This window comes from Halichoerus grypus, chromosome 9, assembly GCF_964656455.1.
Source record: "Halichoerus grypus chromosome 9, mHalGry1.hap1.1, whole genome shotgun sequence".
In the NCBI taxonomy this organism is placed as follows: domain Eukaryota; kingdom Metazoa; phylum Chordata; class Mammalia; order Carnivora; family Phocidae; genus Halichoerus; species Halichoerus grypus.
This window is the reverse complement of record NC_135720.1, coordinates 126,519,991-126,539,148: the sequence shown is the minus strand read 5'-3', so window position 1 is coordinate 126,539,148 and position 19,158 is coordinate 126,519,991. Positions and strand designations below refer to the sequence as shown.

General features: G+C 38.1%; 1 long non-coding RNA gene across 14 annotated transcripts in view; it reads right to left on the bottom strand.

Annotated features, from left to right (window-relative positions):
* The window catches only part of LOC118555710 (uncharacterized), a 332,977-nt gene that overhangs the window by 192,284 nt on the left and 121,535 nt on the right, over positions 1 to 19,158 (bottom strand). The window contains exon 4 of one of the 14 annotated variants that reach the window (XR_013441405.1): positions 14,424 to 14,567. The exons of the other annotated variants lie outside the window; for them this stretch is intronic. This is a non-coding gene — a long non-coding RNA (uncharacterized LOC118555710). The remainder of the gene's footprint in view (positions 1 to 14,423; positions 14,568 to 19,158) is intronic. 14 annotated transcript variants of the gene reach the window in all.

The following is a 19,158-nucleotide window of genomic DNA, read 5'->3' as shown; positions in this document are numbered from 1 at the left end:
GTTTGTGTTCCCTCTCTCGCTGTGTCTCTCTCTGTCAGATAAATAAATAAAATCTTAAAAAAAAAAAAAAAGAAAATTGGAAAGCCACAAATTTAGTGGCTTGGTTACCAGAGAAAATTACTCTTCATGAACATATCAATAAAAACAGGTTGATTTTCAGCCAGTTGCCAAAAGCAGGCGTCTTGGCACTGTGCCTCTAGCCAATCCCTGAAACACTGTCCCCCCACCTGCTGGTGCACTTCTTACAGTTACCAAACCAATGTGCGTAGCTTGCCTTTCTAAGCAAATTTCTACAGGTATAATTTGTTCTGTTAAAACCTTGCCACGTTAAAGTACATCGGGACCCTGAAGAAAGTTGGCAATTGTTTCCTAGATAATCTGCAAGGTACAGCCTGGAGTTTCCCCTGATCTTTTCCTTTAGTCTATTTTTCTTCCACCAGAGATGACCTTGCACTTTACTTATTTATGTGAGAATGCCAGACCATCTCTCAGACACCTGAATACACATGGGTGGAGGAAAAGCAGGAGTCTTTCCTTGAGAGCAATAGATAGCATCCTTAGAACCCTCTTTGTCCCACCTTGAGATGTGCTGAACTCACGTTTCCTCTTGGAACAAGTATAGCAATTAATAATGTGGGCCTGATTGTCTTGTCTAATGACAAAAGTCAGATTTGTCACCATCATCACATGACATGTTTGAGGGATCAACATGAATCTATTATAGATCATAAATAGTCAAGTATCAAAGTTCTGTGGCTTACTCAGCAATGTATAAGAAAAAATAATATTCTCCTCTACCCATTATTGTTTTATCTTCAATCGCTCTCGTTTTCTTTTTTATTTTCCCCACAAAAACTACTGATTGAATTAAATATAAACATTAGAAGACAACAGTGTAGTGAATATTAATGCAGAAGCTGCAATATTCTAGGAGAGAGGAAGTTTTTGTCTACCAGGATTTTCTTGCTGTGGTGATAGAGGTGGTGATGGTTTCAATCATTTTAGCAGCTTGGAGAGAAAAAAGAGATAAAATAAATGGCATTGTTGGGTTTTTTAAAAAGTAATATTAATATTTATCAATGTAATTATGGTAATGATCATAATTTGAAAAAGAGGTTTCTCAGTAATTTTTATGAGATGTATATCATATCAAATATATATATATATATTTGTCCAGGGGAGTTAACTGCTTTGTGCTTAACTTTTTAAAAATGCGTAATTTTTACCTTTCCAAAAGAAATATCTTATAATGGGGTAAATGTGAAAATGCCAAAATAGGAAGCAAAAATTGCAACTGCCTATCTACCAGATAAGGGGAGTTTTATTCCATTTTTAATTGCCCCCAGGAAGGAAGTTTCTTTGTAAAATCTAATCAGCCCGCAGGTGGTTGAAACTTCCTTAGCTATGTTAGGGAAATATTTAAAAACAGAGATTCAGAAGCAGGGCGGCTCAAAGGAATCAGTGCTTGCCACCTGCCCCGAAGAGCTTTCCTAGATGAGGTTCATCTACAGCCTCAGAAGGAAGGTTCTAGCAAGCACATGTCAGAGCAAAACGTGCCAGGATGTGTGTGTGTGTGTGTGTGTGTGTAAGTAAAGATTAAGAAGTACTCTCTAATTACTCTACTGTAGTAAGTAAAAGAAGGCTTCAAAGAAATAGTGAAGGGATGCTGGCAGACAGCCAGAAATATTTAACGGTTAGCGGGACGAGTGGAGTCTTGCTGCCTTATTCTTAATAATGGTTTAAAGAACTCTGCTCTCTTGCGATCACTGAACACCCTCCCCGTTTGCAAATCACTTCTCTTTCCATGCGAGGAACACCAGGCAAGCATCCCCCAGACCCGGGCTCTGTCCTGATGCGGGGGAACTACGGAAACGCAACTTCAGCTGAGGGTTTCCTTTTGAATTGGTCACGGTCACGCTATTCAAATAGGAAGAAATCTGCAACCTATTAGACATTTTCCTCCTGCGTTAATAGTCAGAAAAATTAATTATATTTTGTAGCCATTCCTACTATTGTTTGTTTGTTTTGTTTTGTTCTTCCGGTTGGGAAATGTTCTCAAAGGGCCGTGCCTGGATAACAGCATGTAGAGTCAAATTAGGTTGTGAAATAAGAAAAAGGAGTGGGCGTTTGTGCAGTCCTATCCTTGGAGGGAGCGGAAGGTCTCAACAGAAAAGGAGGACAGAGCTTTTGACATCCGTGGGGCCACCAAGTAGCTCACAGCGGACTGGCCAAGTCAATACAATGAAATTCCCAAAAACCAGCCGTGTGCTTTTGAAACATTTCGAATGGATCACGATGCATTCCCCCCTAGTAATCCTGTCCTGCCCTTGAAGCGTATTTCTCCTGGAAAGAAAAGCTGAATCAAACTTCCCGTCTGAAAATCATGTGGGGGCTCCTGGAACATCTGGGAATTGAAACCTTTCAACGGAAGTATCCACACAATGACCCTGGGTTTCTACAGAATCAAGTAACCATAGGAGATGCAGGGACCCCGTTTTTTAAAACGTACCACTGCCCTTGGCAGTTTGACTGGTTCACTTCCAAAATACATATTTTATTATTTGGCATTTTCAGAGCTTGCCTAAATTATAAAATGTTAGGGCTGGAGGCAGCCTTACATAGCATCTAATTAAATTTCTTAAATTTCCAGACTAGGAAAGTAGGTCCAAGGAGAGTAAGTGACTTGATTCAAGGTGCCAGCTAACTAGTGACAGAGTAGGGACTGGGCCACAGTCAGTTTTCTTTATAAAATACTAGTAACAAAAAATCAAAGAGAATGTATTTTCTTCTAAAACGCTATATTTTCCAAATTTGACAGAAATATAATATGCTCTAAATAGCGGAAATTCAACAATATATTATTCTACATTCATTTGTTATATTTATGTATTTATACATGTATTTCACATACTTTTAAAATGGTAAATGGCATATTTACACAGGTGACTCTAAGTCTCAGTCACAGAATAAGACAGAGGATATTTCGGAGGCAAGATTTTTCCTTGCGATATATTGCAAGGTATGAAGTAATTCAATGCTGTGGGATTCATTATACGTCTCCTTTAAAATTCTATTTTAACAATGTTGTAACACATACAATAGTCATCCTTTCATTTCAAATATGGGACTGTGTTTTCTGTAAAGTGTCATGAGAGTATCATGAGAGAGGCATTGTCTCATGATTACTTGAATTTATTATAGAGACATAAAAATTAATAGAGAAACAACTAAAAACATTTTTATATATGTAGCTTTAATGAGTATAACACTTTACGGTTTTTGAAGCATATTTCAGTTTTTTAGCAACTGAGATTCCGAGTAATAGCTTTGGCACTTGGATTCTGGTCTTTTGTCTCTTAGTGGCATTTTTAAAAATTTTATTAATAAAGGGGCGCCTGGGTGGCTCAGTCCTTAAGCATCTGCCTTCGGCTCAGGTCATGATCTCAGGGTCCTGGGATCAAGCCCCCCATCGGTCGCCCTGCTCCGCGGGAAGCCTTCTTCTCCCTCTCCCACTCCCCTTGCTTGTGTTCCCTCTTTCACTATCTCTCTCTCTGTCAAAAAATAAATAAAATCTTAAAAAAAATAAATAATAAATAAAAATTTTATTAATAGAAATGTGAAGATGGTCAATAAGAAAGCTGTTACTTTTTCGTGTAATTTACAAACACACACAGTGGGCATGTCTTATCTTTGGTTATCCATTTATCCTTCCTTCTGATAATAGTACTTAGATTTTTCTCTCAGTTCATCTAAAACCCCTCCTCCCACCACTGCCGCCACCATCTTCACATTTTTTTGCCAACAGCTATGCAAAAACATGACCCGGACCCAGCCAATAGAGTCTAGCCCTTTGTCCATAGTGGTTTGGAGATAGGCACAGAATGAGTTCATTCCAGTACAATTGAACCCTAGAACTTTCACTGGATCTATAATGAAAGAGGTTTTCTTTTTCTGCTAGGCATTACTAAGCTTAGACGGTATGAGTTGAGAATAGCCATTTTATAAGGAGACCTGCTGCAAAAAATGAAGCCACATAGGAAAATAAGTGGAGAGCCACTGATGCTTTTAATATTGCCCACATCTTTGGATCCAGCCATGCCTGAATACAGACTAGCCTTGGCATTGTAGTGGCATGTGCCACAAGGCCCCCCCACACCCTGCTTTTACTTTGTTTTTACTTAAATCAGCATGAGTTGGGTTTTGTTCCCTTACAGCTAAAAAGAACTTTTAACTAATATCAAACAACAGAGGCTTAAACTAGAAAGTGGCAGGAATCTTTGACTTTGTCTCTTGATCTAATTACCCACTTAAATAGAGGCAACAAACATCATAGTTTTAAGCAATTGGGGCTTCACATTCTGAACTCTTAAAATATTCTCAATCTAAATCTCACCTTTCCTCACAGCTTTCTGAGTGTCCACTTTCTCAGATGGCTTTCTGGCCCTTGAGAATCCCAGAAAATCCTTAAAATATATACAAACAACAAAAACTGAGCAATATTTCTGATTCTTTCCCATTAGCAGATTGGTTAGCCCAAACAGAAGCAGGATAGGACAAGCATATTCAAGGTATCTGTGAAGCTGGAAAAAAAAAAAAAAAAAAAACGAAAAACAAGTATTTTACACAAGTTGGAGGGCTTGGGAACTTTGTCAGAGTGCTGATGTCAGGAAACGTGAGTGTTTTGGCCATGATATTTGAGAATTCTTTAATAAAATTATATTTAGAGAAAGGTAAGAGGTCGTATACATCTAAGTTCATGATTTTAATAAGTCTACAATGTTTTAATATATTTCATGTAAGAGAAATAGTCACTTTTTTAAAGATTTATTTATTTATTTTGGAGAGAGAGAGGGAGAGAGGGACAGCACACCAGTGGGGGAAGGGCAAAGGGAGAGCGAGAATCCTCAAGCAGACTCTCCCCCCAACCCCCGGGGCATGAGCCTGACGTGGGGTTTGATTCCACAACCCTGACATCACGACCTGAGCCGAAATCAAGAGTCGGCCATTTAACCAACTGAGCCACCCAGGCACTCCAGAAAAATAGTGACTTTAATTCTAGTCATGCATCATACTATGTTTTGTCTACACCATCTCAAGTGCCTAGTAATTGGAAATTTTTTAATATTCAGGACATCTTTGTTTTCCTTATGTCCTCCCCATCACCGTTTTCAGAAATACATTTGACAGAGTCACTGTTCGGTGATCTCGTATCATATGGTGATTTAATATTATTATGTGTAGTAGTTTGTGTGGAGAAATTGGTACACCACATAGTAAACTTGACAGACATGACTTAGACATTCTACCGTATGTTTTTGTATTTTGAACGTTTCTGAGCACATAGGTTTGAGATAATCCTGAGGTTAATTCTATCAGAAGCCATAAAAAGCAAAAGTGATTTTAAAAAGAAGCTATCACTTTGCTTTAAATAATTTTTGCTAGCAATTATTGCTTATGAAAAGATATCTAATTATACTGAAATGTAACTGTATCTTATATTTATATAGCTCTTTCTAGTTTAGAAATGATCTCAACTCCCCAACAATCCTATAAAATAGGTCAAAGAGATCTACCTCTTCTCTCTCAAATAGGAAAAAGAGGCTCAAGTCAGGCAGCTAGTAAATGTCAGACTTGGGTGTTTTGAGTTGGTTCATACCTTTGCACTGGATACCAGAAAGTACCCAATTAGGAACATCTCCTATTTAGGCATTGGTCCAGGGTAGTCCCTGCCTAATCACCAATATCATGAACAAACGGCCAAACCTGGGTCTAGAGACCTCTACTAAAATCTTCCAGTGAGGCTTGAAAAAGAAGAAATTAATATAGCAAAGTCAAAAGAATGTCATTGAAACTAGTTCTAAGAAGGCAATTCTATAAAGATCACAAAACTGTTGCCTGTCATGGTTTCCTCTCCAACACCACAACTTTATGGTGCATACAGACATTGCTCATAAACTGTTTTCCAGCACAGGAACAAATCTATCCGACTTAATCAGTAAGACTTAGCAAATGTATGGATCTTATATGTTACGCATACACCACTACGAAACTAGTTAAGCTACGTATAACACAGATAAAATTCTTAATGAATAACCAGACCTTTCTCACCAGGATCAGGTGGAATGTGGTCATGAGTTGCTAGATACAAGGTCTCAGTGACAGTCTCAATATTCTTATATGGCAACCTTCTTGATCCTGACTAGACCTATTTTTTATTTAATAAAACCTTTATAAATAGACCGACTATAGAGGCATCCTTACCATTCTCTAAGAGGTCAATGAAGTCAGGGTTGCATCTGACCTGACCTTGATCTTCTTAATAGCCATGGCCTCATTCGCCACATTTAATCTGCCCTCAGTCACCAAATCACTCTACTCTAAGCTGCTCCCTGGGTCGTGGCAATACCTGTAGTGTAGACCTCTCTTTCAAGTCAATGATTCCCTCAGTTTCTTTAAGTACCCTAGGAGAGGCAATTCATTCGTGCTCTGTGATTTTTTTTTTGTAATTTTTTTTATTGTTATGTTAATCCCCATACATTACATCATTAGTTTTAGATATAGTGTTCCATGATTCATTGTTTGTGCATAACACCCAGTGCTCCATGCAGAACGTGCCCTCCTCAATACCCATCACCAGGCTAACCCATCCTCCCACACCCCTCCCCTCTAGAACCCTCAGTTTGTTTTTCAGAGTCCATCGTCTCTCATGGTTCTTCTCCCCCTCCGATTTCCCCCCCTTCATTCTTCCCCTCCTGCTACATTCTTCTTCTTCTTTTTTTCTTTCTTGACATATATTGCATTATTTGTTTCAGAGGTACAGATCTGAGATTCAACAGTCTTGCACAATTCACAGCGCTTACCTCGTGCTCTGTGATTTTGCATAGGTGGAAACAGCTTGAGTAAACCTCTTATTTCCCTTTCCTAAATGTATTGGAGAAAACACACCATTGAGATATTAATCAATTTTTTCTTATAATACTTTGCTAGCCTTAACACACCCTTATTCCTACTCCTATTCAAGAATTTAGGCCATTAAGTATATGCTCCTCACACAATTTCCTGCCTCTGATCTATTTAAAGAAAAAAAAAGAGGGGGCTGGTACCTGGGTAGCTCAGTCAGTAAAGCATCGGACTCTTGATCTCAGCTCAGATCATGACCCCTGCGGTGATGAGATCAAGCCCTGTGTCGGGCTCCACGCTCAGCTTCAAATATCTTGAGGATTTTCTCTCTCGCCCTCTCCCTCTGCCCTTCCCCCCACCCCCACTCATGCTCGCTCTCTTTCTCGAAAGAAAGAAAGAAAGAAAGAAAGAAAGAAAGAAAGAAAGAAAGAAAGAAAGAAAGAAAAAAGAGTCTGCAGACAGATGCCAAGAAATCCAGGACAAAATGATATAAATTACAGCAAAAGGTCTGAGAATAAGATTCCACTCTGATCCCATATTCCCAAATACAGGTTATATTTCACTAGAGACAAGAGAGAAAAGGAGACAGTTCTAAGGGGAATTGTGGAAGATGTTTTGGTGCGTTCCAAAGAGAATCTCAGGATCCTTGTCCTTAGGAAGAACCCTGAAGAGGTGGTCCCCCCAGAGATGGAAACCCTAACAAATTTAGGGTGATGAGATCAGATCAACCTCTTAGAGATTTCTGTGACCCAACATGAAGAGAAACAGCAGAATAAACCTCTGACCCTAAAGATGGCATAAACTTGGAAGAAAGAGCCCAAGACCCAATGAGGTAGTGTGGACAGGAAAAGATATCTCAGCCATGATCCCCCTCAGTTAATGGTCAAGGGTCAATTCCACTCACAGTCATAGAACTATTTAAGATCTCCAGAATCAGGGCACCTGGGTGGCTCAGTTGGTTAAGCGACTGCCTTCGGCTCAGGTCATGATCCTGGAGTCCCGGGATCGAGTCCCGCATCGGGCTCCCTGCTCGGCAGGGAGTCTGCTTCTCCCTCTGACCCTCCTCCCTCTCATGCTCTCTGTCTCTCATTCTCTCTCTCAAATAAATAAATAAAATCTTTAAAAAAAAAAAAAAAAAAAAAAAAAGATCTCCAGAATCAGATACAATTTCAGGGAAAACTGAGTGTAGGGAAACCCCAAACAAACTGCAATTAAGTCTGTTGCCCTGTTGAAACTGGCCCTCAAAATGAAATCAAATTCACTTGTAGAATAAAAAGAATATTGTGTATCTCACACACCTGAGCTGTTGATTGGGATTCATACTCACCAGAAAAACATAACTTCCCTAAGAAATCAAGAAACAAAATGACTATACTCAGTATGAAGAATTTCAACAAAATATTGCTAGGGCAGCAGAAGAAAAACCTTTTCATAGGTTTTTAAAGCCTTCTGTTATATTTTGTCCCTCCATACAAGGGTTATATGTGCACATTTTTATGCATGAACTTGATTTTGATTAATTCACTCAACAAATATTCATTGAGTACTTCTTATGCAGAAGGCTCTAGGCACTGCAAGAAATACAGAGAAATATACAGCATACAATGTCTTCCCTCAAGTGATTTATAATCTAATTGGGGACAAGGAGACAAATTAAACCATGAATGTTCTATATTGGTATGCATCAAATAAACCATAGAAATGATAAAAAGTATTATGAGTTTAGACGATTGAGGGAGGAACCAGTGGGCTGGAATTGTCAAGGAAAGTTTCACAGAGAAATGTTTTTGCACACAGTGGATGAAGACACATTGGTAAGAATGAAATCATGTTAGGGAGTTATGACCAAGATTTAAACTGAATAAGATAAAGTAGGGTAGAGTCTGATGCAGCAGGGCAGGAAGGACAGGAGAGTGAATAGAAAGTTTGTGTAATATCACTGAGAGGGACTTCTGGAAATATTCTAATTAAAATATTTTTTCTTTGACATCTGAAGGTTAATTCCCCTTAGAAATCTTTAATCAACGGAACTAGATCATTCCTCTTAAATCACTTTTTAGTAATGAATCCATAGCCTTGAAATATATCTTTTTAGTGCCCTTTGAGATAAGCTCTTTCTTACCCACCATCACCCAGTAATTCTGATAAAGCCAAAATTCCCCCTTCACACACTCATACAATTCCTTATCCACCTAGATCTAGATCAAAGTCCATGTAACACCCTCCACCCTGCATACACAGAGTAATTCTCAAAACCACAACCCTTATGGCTCAACCTGGACCCCCTCCCAAATCCTCCTCTCTGACTTAACAATGCCTCACTCCAGTCCCCTTTCAAAACATATGTTTCCTAGAGAACTGGCAGAACAAAAAGAAATGACACTGATGTTATTTCTATGAGCACGTTGCCTCTCTACAAACTCTACGTCCCATGCAAAAGTCTGCTGATCTGGCCTGCCCTATTCCCAAGTTGTCTAGTAATTAGAATTCTTCTCAACAGGAGACAATGCCATGCATCTTGAGCAGAAAAGAGGAAATTGGAAGGATTCCAGAACCTTTTCACTGTTGGCTCAACTGGCCCAACTGGTAAACATAATGCTTCTACCTTTAGCTGGAGGTGATTATATAAAGTCTGAGTCGGAGAAGAATATGATTTTGTTTTTATTATTACTTCAAGGCCTTGAGGTATTTTTTTCTTAAAACACCAAGGAGTCAACCAGCAGAAAAAAACCCTGAGGGTTTATTCATAACGCCCAGAGGCAGGTCGTGCACAGAAAATGAAGAACTTGAAAAAGAATATGAAAATATTTTCATGCGAAGAAACCAAATCCAATCAATGCATTTCTAACATACCCCTACTATGTGCAAGACCAAAATATCATTTTTAAATAAGTACTTTTGAGAAACAACTATTGATGAGCAGAGACTCGGATTCCTCTTACATTTGTTTGCTGACAGTTGACATCACACCAAATTGATTCTGGCCATATCCATAAACAGCCTCAGGTCTGATGTCCTGGACTGTTTCATCCCATCATCCCTGGGAACATCACTGAGTGCTTTAATAGACTCTTTCCCAGATAAGACAAGTAGTGCTCAATACCAGGTTAATGAAATTTTTGTGGTCATTGTCTCTGCATACATCTTTTTAGTAAAGAATGTGTGGGTTTTAAACAATCACATAAACCTCTATTCCTTAAGCAACCACAGTAAAATTCTTAAATTTTTTCTGCTAAGTGCTTTATCTGTGCAATCCCTTCTAGTGTCTTCGCCATTTTTATAGATGTAATCAATTATTTCAGTCAAGCAAAGTACCCTGCCAACTTTCCAGAATTCCTAGCACGATTTTAACTACCAGCTTGGGGTTTTATTCAGTATGAGCATAAAAGTTATTATATTCTAATTGCTTGTGATTGTTACTACATTGAGATTTATTTTTGTTGTTTTTTTTTCAAGAGATTGTTAAAATGAGTTTAGTGACTTCATTCTGGTTTTCCTGATTGATTCTATTATTAGGACTGTGGAAGCCTGGGGCCCTTTGGCCTTGCTGAGCATCTTGAACAATTTTTTAAGCAGTTTGGGTTTGGCAAAACCTATTTTGCCAAGAACATTATCCTTTAATTTTTAAAAACCATGTGCATTTTAAGGAAAATGTAACCCATATGTTCCTAATTCCTCTGTACTAAACACATCAAAATGTTTTGTAAGAAACACTTGATTTCCAAGAAGACTTAGGAGCCTTCCTTATAAGACCTTTTTAGTTATTTTCTTTTAAAACAGGAAGTTACTTCTGCCAAGAATATAGTTATTTAGACATCAACTGTTTCAAGAAACTCATGAACTAACTGGACATATTTTATATTACTCCGGAATATATTTGCTGAATAAAATGGTAGCCAAAAACAAAAACTGAGCAGTGAGAGAACCAAATCAAATTTTTAAAAAATTCTTAGAGTATATGTACGCTTTCTGAATCTTCATACATTGAAATACTTGGTTATAGATTTACTATTTGACAAAAACACCTGTTTCAAAAGAATTTGTTAGGGATCAGATATGGGTGTTGTTTTGTTTTGTTTTTAGTTCTAGGGAAGGTATTCTAGAATCTTATTTGAATATCTGTTTTTAACGTGTTACAAATTAACTTTTCCCAGAGAATTTGGAAATCTTAATTCAATTTATCTTCATTTTAATATTTCTATCTCTAATCCCAACAGTAAGAATAGGAAGAATATTCACAAACCAGCACAGTGTATATTTTTGCATATGTATAGATTCATATACATGTATAGATATGTACTGTGGATACTCAGGCAGCTTCACCTTCCACCATGAGTCTCTCAGAGTCCAAACTACTGAGCCGTGAGAGAACCGCGATTACTCCTGCTCCTCAAACTAGCAAAATTTGGTGATGATTCTTCCTAGTCTAGACTCATAGGCTGACGTGTCAAGCACAAGTCTGTTACCTCAGAAGGGCAACACGAAGACTCCCATGGACAGAATACACAACCTATCAGGCCTATTTCTGGCCAGATTTCTTGAATATTCTGGTATTCTCTATTTCCATCCTAATTTAATATCCTAGTATCAGATCAGAAGAGAAAAGGAGAAACTGTCCCTACACCTCAAGCCTGCAAGGATCCACCTTTTCGGTTTCTCCAGGTTAGATCTCCCATCAGATCCACCCGGTTTGGGATGATCATAAAGGTGAAGACCTCTGCTTCCACTGGCCCTGTTGCTCAAGGCTCTTTATGCAGCCTTCTCCATCTCTGTCACCACAGCCCCTGCTATACCATAACTCCCATCTGTGAGCCAACCCAACCCTAAGCACTCAGAGACAAGCCAGTAGATATCACATCAAAGCGATTAAAAGGCAAAATGCAATGAATCGTGGATCACTACATCAAAAACTAATGACATATTATATGGTGACTAACATAACATAATAAAATAAAAAAAAGAAGGAAAAAAAAGTAAAAGACAAAATGTTCTGATTCCCAAGTAGCCCAATGATATGAGATGGTTGGTGCCCAATGATATGAGATGATGAATGTGTTAATGAGCTTGATTATGGTCATCATTTCACAATGAATAGACATATAAAATCATCACATTGGGCACTCTCTATCTAACTACTGATAGTTGATGGATTAGATAGATGATAGATGATAGATGATAGATAGATAGATGATAGATGATAGATAATGATAGATAGCTTATAGATATAGATACAGATATATATACAGGTTTTATTTGTCAATCATGCTTCAGTGAAGCTGGGGAAAATATGAGAAATTATATCATCTGGCTCTTTTGTGAATATTATTTTTTATATGTTAATATTACTGTTTTTTTCTATTTTAAAATGTACAAATCAGGAACACAAAAGAGACAACTCATTTTCATCTTCCTCATCTGTAAATGGCCATAAGATGTAATGATTCCTCAGGTTCTTTACTGCACAAACTTTTTCTGAGCCTATTCTTAGCACTCGAGCTTTCCAGCAATCCTGACCGTGAAAAAGTCATTGGCAGGTGGTGTTCAGGGCACACAGTGTTTCTTGACGCAAGTATTTACTAGTCCAGCCCTGAGTTCCTGCTGCATGCCAGGCACTTTGCTAGGATTAAGGGTACAAAGAAGAAGGCAGAAAAAAAGAAACAAATTCTGCCTTCATGGGTTTTAGAGGAGCTTAGAAAAATAAGCATCCAAACAGCTGTGACAACATCTGATTTGAATTTTCACTGATAAGAAAAAAAAAATAGAGGCTGGAAGTTCTTGGTATTTGACATGGAGATAGAAAAGCAGAGGCCAGTCAGTCTTAGGGGAGAGTTGACAAGGAAGGCGTGGTGTCAGGGAAGCTGTAAGAGAGCTGATCAGAAATAAGGGGACATGAAAGGTTTTATCGGCTGGAAAACAATAGAACTATGAAGGGATTGAATTCTATTTGTTTTTTAAGTCCTGTCACTCTAGTTTGGGTATGTATTTCTACATGACGCTTTTCTTCTATGTTCTCCAGCACCCCAATGTACTGCATCTGCCACCAAAAAAATAAAATAAAACAAAAAAGAAAAATTAATAAAAATTAAAAAGAATAGGAGGACCAGCAAAAATTTTATTTAATAAAACTCAAAATGTACAGAATCATCATTTCTCCAGCCCTGGAAATTAACCTAACAATTTCTTACATAACTGTATAAGAGGGCCATGATGAAGTTGGAGGAGGGCCATAGAAACTCCCCAAAACGTACCCCATATGTGATGGCAAGAGTGCAGCATAGTGAGGGCATTTGAAAAATAAGGCTCTTTCATCTTAAGAGACAAGAACAAGGCTAGTCATAATCAAAGTTTTTAAATTGTGAAAAGTAATATTAGAAGGATATTCTGATTCTGTTGTGCTTTTTAAGGATTAAGGCATTTCATGAAATAAATAACTTACAATGGATTGCCTGTTTAAGTGTTTAACCTAGGAAATGGCAGATCCAGCCATAATTTTCTAAGTTAACCTAAAGCTCTCTGCATGTACTTCATCAACATTTTTAGATTTAAATTCTAAACCACAAAAAAGTATTTCCCTTGTGAATCATCTGGTAACAGTGTTCTTCACTGTCAGGATTGCTGGAAAGTTCATGTGTTGAGAAAGTGTTCATAAGGGATGCCTGGCTGGCTCAGTCAGTTGAGCATCCTGGAGGCTCAGGTCATGATCTCAGGGTCATGAGATGGAGCCCCACGTTGGGCTCCGTGCTTAGCACAGAGTCTGCTTGAGATTCTCTCCCTCTCCCTCAGCCTCTCCTACTACGTGCTCTCTCTCTCTCTCTAAAATGATCAATAAATCTTTAAAAAAAATAGGTTCATAAAAAGTTTGTGCAGGAACTAACCTTAGAAGCCTTTCACTCCCTCTTCCATCCCTTTACAGATAAGGGCACTAAGGCCCAGAGAAGACGGAAATGAGTTGTCTATGTTGTGTTTCTGATGCACAGTGTGATGACTGGATACAGCTATACCTTGCATATATTATATATATTAGTAGTATCATTAAAAGCAGATCTGCTCTTGTGAGTATGACCTAATACTAGGAAAATCTTAATAAACTGGTCTTAATAAAGAGCTGATGCTTCAAAATTATATAGGATCCATCAATACATTGCAATATTCCCAAAATTTTACATACAGTTGGAAATTTTCTTTCATCTGCAGTTTTTGGTTAGGGCATAGGTAGGGAGGAAAGAATTGTCCAGAGTGAAGCCACTGTAATGTAAATGGTCATCTCTTACTATTTCTTCTTCATGCATATTGTGATTGACAAAAAAGAAGAAAGAAGAACGAAGGACGAAAGGAATGAAGGAAGGAAAAGAAAGAAAGCAAGCCCCCCAAAAGAATAAAATCCAAACAACTTTAATTATAAATATAATTTAAAAATAGAATCACTAATCTAACTGGCCTTAACTACAGTAATAAGAAAGTTTTGTTTGAAAAATCTGGGTCTTGACTAGTTCTTTTCAAAATTTACTTTCATATAGGAGCACCTGGGTGGCTCAGTTGGTTAAGTGTCCAACTCTTCTTGGTTTCAGCTCAGGTCACGTTCTCATGGGTTGTGGGATCCATGCTCAGTGGGGAATCTGTATGAAAGATTCTCTCCCTCTGCCCCTCCTCCTGCTCACTCTCTGTCTCTGAAAATAAATAAATAAATCTTTTTAAAAACTTACTTTCATATAATTTACCTTGAAATTAGATCTCTGGAGGAATTAAAGGTCAATATGCTGAGGAAGGTAATGAAGTAAAGGTAGAAAGAATATAGTTTGGGTGAATATAGGTGAAGCCAATGCAAATTTTTCTAGCTAATAAAATTTTTTAAAACTCAGAAACATTTACCTATGAACTATGAAATGGGTTTCTTTATTTTTAAACCATCCATGATGACTACTAGCTTTCCATCACTACAGAAGTATTCAGAGTAATCACAATTAAATAATTACAGTCAATTAACCATAAATCTAACATGTTTGGTCAACCTGTTCCTCCTTTGTAGAAAGCTGTGTAGAACGGATACCTGTGTTAGCAACAGTCTACCACCATTCATTCCAGTAAACTCTAATTTTGTGATAACAGCAATAACACAAAGCAGGATTTATTCTGTTTATGGATTGTGAGTAAACAAAATTTGTGAAGAAGCGAATTGTTTACCCATGTGAGGTGGATGAGCTTTTCCAGAAAAGCAGGATTTAGTGCCCTCAAGGAGACCTTTTATTAAATGGAGCTAGAAATGTGTGTTATTTCATTGGTCTGAAGAGAGCAAAGGCATCATCATTAAACAGTTACTTTAGGGCACTAGGATTTTCATTATCGGGTATTACTTAAACTTTGTACATACAACCAGTCCTCACAAGCAGTAATGGCAACATGATGATATTTATTAGACCATTCTGTACTGTAATCCCATAATAACACTTAGAGGAGAGCAAAACCCTATTCTAGAAGTCAGGACATCTTAGTTTGCATGATATTCCATGGACAAGATACTTAAACTCATTTCATTCATCTATACAGAGGGAAGATGAGCTTTAAAATCCCTTTCAATTCTAAAATAAAATTATTGATTCATTTTCTTTTTTTTCTGTGTTGTCTTCCAAGTTATATTAGAAACATTTTCCTTTCAATAATGCCTCTTTTCCACCCTCCCCAAATATACACTTAATTCCCAAGAATTAAAACAAGATTTAAGTACACTATTCTCTTTCAAAACACATGGAGAAACCAAGACAATGCAAAAGCTGTTTTACGATTGTGGCAGAATCACTAAACAAATCATTTCCATGCCTAAATAACAGGAGGTTAGGCCAGACATTCATTCCCACCTCCTCTTTTTCCATCCCCAAAATAGATGATTACTTGCTTATTTTGTCAAGTAGGTGTTAAAAAGTTTCTTGGACATTGGAAAAAACAACAACAACAAAAACAACAAAACAGTGATCCAGAGCAAAATTCGATTATATCTTTTACATTTTAAATTTTTTTTCTCATTAAGCTTTTGTTTTAATGGGTCTCAAAATTATGTGACAGATTTTTGGTCAAGTTGTTTCCATTAAAAAGTATTGATTTTAGGGGCGCCTGGGTGGCTCAGTCATTAAGTGTCTGCCTTCGGCTCAGGTCATGATCCCCGGGTCCCAGGATCGAGCCCATCGGGCTCCTTGCCCCACGGGAAGCCTGCTTCTCCCTCTCCAACTCCCCCTGCTTGTGTTCCCTCTCTCGCTGTGTCTCTCTCTGTCAAATAAATAAATAAAATCTTAAAAAAAAAAAGTATTGATTTTAAAAATTAATAACTTAATGGGACACCTGGGTGGTTCAGTCGGTTAGGGGTCTGCCTTTGGCTCATGTCATGATCCCAGGGTCCTGGGATCGAGTCCCGCATCGGGCTCCTTGCTCAGCAGGGAGACTGCTTCTCCCTCTGCCTGCCATTCCTTGTGTACACACTCTCTCTGACAAATAAATAAATAAATTTTTTTAAAAAATTAATAACTTAAAACTGCCACACACACACACACACACACACACACAACAAATGGTCCACAAACATTCTCTTTTCCTTCTAAAGGTTTTACAATGTATTGTTATCATTAACCAGTCTTTTACTATTAAACTTAAATGGCAAATTGACACAAACAGCTTTGAGACCATTCTTCCACCACTGATTAAGACTGGGGTGGCAGGTCTCAGAGCCTCTGAGTTTTCTGGGCAGACCTGGTGATCTTGCCAGCTCCAACTGCCTTCTTGTCCACCACTTTGATGACACCCACAGAAACAGTCTGTCTCCTGTCACAAACAGCAAAATGGCCCTGAGGAGGATAGTCAGAGAAGCTCTAAACACACATAGGCTTGCCAGGAACCATATCAGTGAGGGCAACATCACCAGATTTCAGGAACGTGGGGCCACTTTCCAGCTTTTTTCCAGAACTGTGGTCAATCTTCTCCTTCAGCTCAGCACATTCACATTTCACTGACAGGACATTTCTAAGAAGTAAATGGTCTACCATGATATAGCTAGTAACCCGTGGCCTGGCTCTCAACCCCAGCCTGCCTTGCTGCACAGCCCTGTGCTCTCTCCCTTACAGCACACTTTCTCTCCTTACAGCTCTAACCACATGCCATCCAACTTACATATGACTATGAATACTATTATGAAAAAACATGGAGAAAAATGTGTTTCTGCTTCACAGCTGGCTAATATCTTCCAACCAGATCTCCAACTAGTAATCACTTTGTCTTGTGGGTAAGTTGTTTTGTTTTGGTTTACCAAAATATTTTTCTGTCCAAGGGAAAGCCTGTCTGAGAGGATATACATACATCAGTACAAGGGAATCAAATAAAAGGGACATGAAGTTTTCTAGGTAGCCTGTAAGCTAGCCAGGGAAATAATGGAGGGATCAGGTAGACCAGGAGAAAGAATAGACACCCATCATGGTCCTCCAATTAAATTAAGTCTTCAAAACTCAAGCTCTTGAGCCAGAGGCCTAATCAGTGGAGGGCAGTGGACAAAGAAATTGCCTGGGTCCTAAAGCAAGATTCTTGTGCAGCCTGGCCTCCTTGCTCGGATTGGTGTGTTGGTGAAGGAGGTCATGTAGTGACCAAACCCTCTGATTCTGGCTTGCTAATGCAGGGCTCCATCTGCCCCACATTTCAATTACTTGTGTTGGGAGAAGTTGAATAATCAAGTTAAGTCTCCCAGGATCACCAAACAAGCAAGATATGAAAGAAGCAGCCCTCGTTTGACCAGGGTTCGATTTTCTTAAAGAATGTTCTTACAATCCTCATCATCAGAAGTAGGGCCTGATCCTTATTGGTTGTACATTCTCCCAAAAATTAGTTAATTTATCATGTCATGTCAGTTTGACTCATTCACTCCAAAGGTTGCCACTGGGGATTGTCATTGACTCAAACTCTTCATTCATGGCATGGCAATAGGTGATTAACACCAGAACCTAACATTTGCCCTCTTAAAAATAGTACTTGCAGAACATAAACATTCTTGCTACTTGATCTTCTTTCTTCAGCTTCCAAGAGATGATCATAAATGAAATATGACTGATCCTCAACAATTCACTAAGTTTTATATTTATAGCCACTATGTATACACATGCATAACAAATGTCGTATCTACATTTGTCATAAATATGCAATTAAAACATTTTCCAAGCATTGTGCAAACTGTTCTATAAAAATTATCACAATAAACCTAGGACATGGTAATGGAAAAAAACCTGAGGCTCAAAGAGGCAAACGTGCCCAACATTGTATGGCTATCTTCTGAAGTAGGAAAACCTTATTTTTTGAACCACTGTTTTTGTTCTTATCATATACTGATACATATTGTCATTGTGTCCAGTCAAACCTTCAAATGTCAGCTCTTTAAACCTGGAGAATCTGATGAAAGCAATTAACACTTTCCCCAGAAAAATCCATACATCCACCATCATCATTCCCATGATTTCAGAGAGTTGGAAGGCCTTCTGTAATCTGCCTATAGTCTTCAAGATCCATGTACCCTGCCGAGCCATGAGCCCCAGGCTCAGAACTCCTCACATGCTTTCTTACCCTCCTTCCTATCTTCCACAGGCTTGTGCCTTGCACACTTCTGGTTTTCAAGAAATACACTGACTTCAAAAGAGAAAGACACTTGCTGTGAACTTTGCAGTCCAAGAGGTTTATAAATGTGGTTTACCAGAGAGCTTGTTTTTCTTTTTTATAATCATATTCTTGAACACATAAAACCCATGAAAGAGATAACAGTAACTTGTGCTCTGAGCCTTGACTTTGGCGAGCACTATGGGAACAGACATACTTCTTCATTGGACTGCTTTTGTCTTACATCAAAAGCACTGACGGCTCTAGAAGATCTGGATATGTCTATGCCAATTGTCTCATGTTGGAGATATTTAGGGAAGTATTAAAGTGGACATTATCACTCTTTTGGGGAAAAAAAGATTCTTCTTTCTTGAATACTCTTATCACATAAAAAGAACTTGGCAGACCAAAAGTTGAGACCATTCAATATATGCTCTTTTGGTAAATACTAAAATTCAATTGAAAGGATTTAATCTTGGTATGAAGTTCACATGTTATTATTTTACTTTATGTTTCCTTCTAAGAACATTTTAAAGTCTGAACATGCCTTTTACTTTGGGATCTGTAATAGAAATAGCTAGAAATACAAAGTCCAAGCCTCTGCTCCATCCTTTGTGCTTAATTCTGAACTTTATCACCCTT